Source organism: Pteropus vampyrus, unplaced genomic scaffold (assembly GCF_000151845.1).
Source record: "Pteropus vampyrus isolate Shadow unplaced genomic scaffold, Pvam_2.0 Scaffold9, whole genome shotgun sequence".
NCBI classification, from domain to species: domain Eukaryota; kingdom Metazoa; phylum Chordata; class Mammalia; order Chiroptera; family Pteropodidae; genus Pteropus; species Pteropus vampyrus.
In genome coordinates, this window is record NW_011888790.1 from 6,764,682 (window position 1) to 6,768,259 (window position 3,578).

At 34.2% G+C, this 3,578-nt stretch overlaps 1 pseudogene; it reads left to right on the top strand.

Moving 5' to 3' along the window:
* Positions 1-3,345: 3,345 nt before the first annotated feature.
* On the top strand, positions 3,346-3,464 carry LOC111730208 (annotated as a pseudogene).
* The last annotated feature ends 114 nt before the right edge of the window (positions 3,465-3,578 follow it).

The window sequence follows — 3,578 nt, forward strand, 5'->3', positions numbered from 1 at the left end:
TGGGCCTATCTGTTTAAATGACCCTTGTTCCCATTGTATCAGTTCTTATCTTGATTTTGACACTTCCTGGCAACTGTATCATCTCTTCATAATCAAGTACTCAAGAAAAAGCTGGTATGATTTCCTTAGATATGAATTTGTGTAGAGCAAATGCAAGAAAGGTAAGGGATAGCAGGAACAAAGTATGATAATGTTTAAAATAGACGACAGCAGTGTTTGCTAAACTGTATGTTCTGTAGCAAGCTATTTTAAGGAAACAGTCATATGTAGTATTTCCCAAAGTTCTTCATTTTGTATTTAATTATCTAAGTAACAATATATTCTAAGAAAAAGAATAAAAAGTACAGATATTGTGAAAGGGCCCCTGGGACACCCCCCTCCCACATGGTAACTATTGCTCTCTAGTGTATACTCTTCAATTACTTTTCCCCTATGCATTTATACACATATATATTTACCTATAGAAGTACATAGTTTTGTGGGTTTAAAATTTCTACATAAATTGTTCTTACTATGCATATGTTTTCCAACTTGCTTTTTTCTCTTACCAAGATATATTGGAGTTCTTCTGTTGGCATAACAGACTTTCATTTTGTTTTCTCCCACATCACTTTGGGTGTGTTTTGCCTTTTTGAGTAACCTCTGATTCTCCATGAGGCCTTCTCAGAAGATATCTGGTCAATTAAATAGACTTCATTAGAATCACAAAATGTTAATGCAAACCAGTGTTTACCTTAGAATCAGAGTCTCCCTTAAGCATGTGAATCAGGAAATTAGAATGGCATCTGCTTACAATTCATTTGAAGTATATTACTTTTGGACTATGTTGGCTGATTAATATATAAAATTCAAGAGTTAACTTTAGCAGATTCTTCAGAATAGGTTTTTATTTGAGGGAAGAAGGAAAAAGTACAGGGTAACCTAAAACAAGCCTTTGTATAACTCCAGGTAGTTAATGTAACACAAGACTTCATGCTAGCAAAAATTTAAACTTCTGTTTCATCTGTGCCTTTAATATAGAGTAAAAAATAAAAATTTCTTTTCAGATCACTTTTTCCTCACCATCCCACATACCTCTTTAGAGATATCTATAATTAACAATTTGGTGTGTATCTATATTATATATAAATGTTTTTATTTATATTTGACCTATGTTTTCAGTTCCCTGAAAACAAATTCTACCCCATGCCACATTCCATCCTCAATCAGCTGACCAACTTACCCAGAAAAACTGGATTCCTATTTTAAAGAAAGTTAAATCAATGTTGACAGTTCTTGAACTGGAAGTTAATTACCTGACTCTTAAGATGTTTTATGTTTATCATAAATTAAGCTTAAAGAGTAACCATAGCAGTCTAAGGAAGTTGAATCAAATTATTGGTTTCTAGCCCCTTTGGAAATAGGGATAGGCCTGGGAAAAGGGATAGGCCTGGGAAAGAGAAGTGTGCAAGTCCCACTTCTTAATACCCATGTGATTTGGGGTTGGGCTCTTGGCATGTTTTCCTGCTTGGGGAGCATTACACTGTCCCCAATGATTACTTTAAATACTCTGCATTGTCAAGGCTATAGCTTAGCATGTTAATGCCGTGACATAAATGTGTGTCCCCAAAACATCAAATTTATTCACATTTGACAACATAATTCAGAGAGCAATTGATGTACAGCTTACCATGATTTTGTTAATAATTATTTCCAGGTGATATTTTAAAAAGTTTTAAACACATTTTGCTTTTCCTGACTGTTCTATCAATTTATTGAATACCTGCTGTGTGTCTAGTGCCCTTTATAGTCAACAGCTTAAAACTGGAGAACTAATGATTATTGTCCATAGTCCAGGATGTAAGTTTATCTGTGGAAATGAGGTCAGCTAACCACACATGTTCACGTTCTGCATTTGCTCAGATATGTGCCAGTCAAACTTTTGGGGTGAGGTAATTAAAATGACAGTAATTGAAGTTGATAGTGAATTTGAAGTAAAGCTGGACACAATGATTTTATCTTGGAAATAATTTTCAATACATTAAAATAGAATAACTTGTTTTCTATCTTCAAGGAGCAATTAAATGATCCTCAAGCCCAAATTGCTTTTCCAAATTTTGTGGCAGCAGTGAAGAAACAGATGCCTTTTGCTTATTTAGACAGCTGCTCTTTTTTTTAAACCTAGAAAAAAATGCCTTTTAAAAAGTAATTGTCTTGTTTTCTTTGCCTTTGACAGATGTTGCCTTGTCACCAGACAATAACCCAGGACAAAATCCATACTGAGTCATAGGCCTGTTTGGAGACTATAACATAGTATAATTTATGAATTTCTAAATACATTTCCCAATTTGGGAGTAGGTCCTCATTTCTAACTGAAAAAGTAGTCAAATGCCAAAAAGCCTAACAAATATCTGAATTTTATGCTCATCTTTCCAGTACCTTTTAAGGATATATATTTTTAATTATAGTATATTATTAAAGATAACAAATTATCTAGATCCCTTTTTGGCCCTTTGGGGAGATTAAATACAGTGAGAAATTGTTTTTTTAAAAAATTATTTCATGAAGCAGTTATCAAGAAGTAACTTCTGTTTAATCTGCATTAATTCCTCTGCACTGATTCACAAAAAGTGAATAATTTAATGATGTAGTGACAGGCAGTTCTTCAAAATGTAAAAGCCCTGTAAAGAAACTATACAGCAAGAGCAAGATACTTAAAAAGTTTTGGGCTGCCTTCGGGTGACAAAATTAATCCTTTCCAAAAACTATACAAGTCCCCGCCCCCTCTGTTGAATCCTATGTTGATGTTTTTAAAGCTGAAAATGTTCTTTAACTGAAGTAGCATGTGTAGTTCCTCTTCACAGATTTTAGGCCAACAGTAGTGGCACAAGAAATTCATCTATGAAGGACGTAATTTTGGTTGAATTTTAATGAAGATGGTCAGATATGACATTTAATTTATTGAGTACATATTTTTAGTGTCTTCCTTGAGGTTGACATTTGATAGCCCTCATCAATGTTTGGTTCACTGCTTTGCCAGAACTATAGCAGTGCTACTACCCCTTATAATCGAAAATTGTAAAAATTGTTACCTGGTTGTAGAATTATTTGCAAATCATCACCATGTGCCATACAAGCAATTTTCATAAAAGCAAACTCTGGAATGTTTGAAGAGATGTAATTACTGAAAATGGGGTTGGGGGGGTTCAATTGTTTAAATGCAGAACTAAAAGCTAAAGCTTAGGAGTGTGGTGTTTATTGAGAGCTTCATTCAATCTGGTAAGTAATTTTTATTTGTCCTTTCTTTATTGATAGGGAATCCTGGGATATAGGTGGGTATAATTAGTGAAATAAAAATCGATACGTGTCTATGGCCATGCCACCCTGAACATGCCCGATCTCATCTGATCTCAGAAGCTAAGCAGGGTCAGGCCTGGTTAGTACTTGGATAGGAGACCACCTAGGAATACTAGGTGCTGTAGGCATTAAAAAAATTCCATTTGCGATTCAGAATATTAAAAGCCAAGAACCCAAAAAAAGCCATTTAAAAATATATTGTCCCCCAAAGCAGCAAAATATACATTCTTCTCAAGTACACA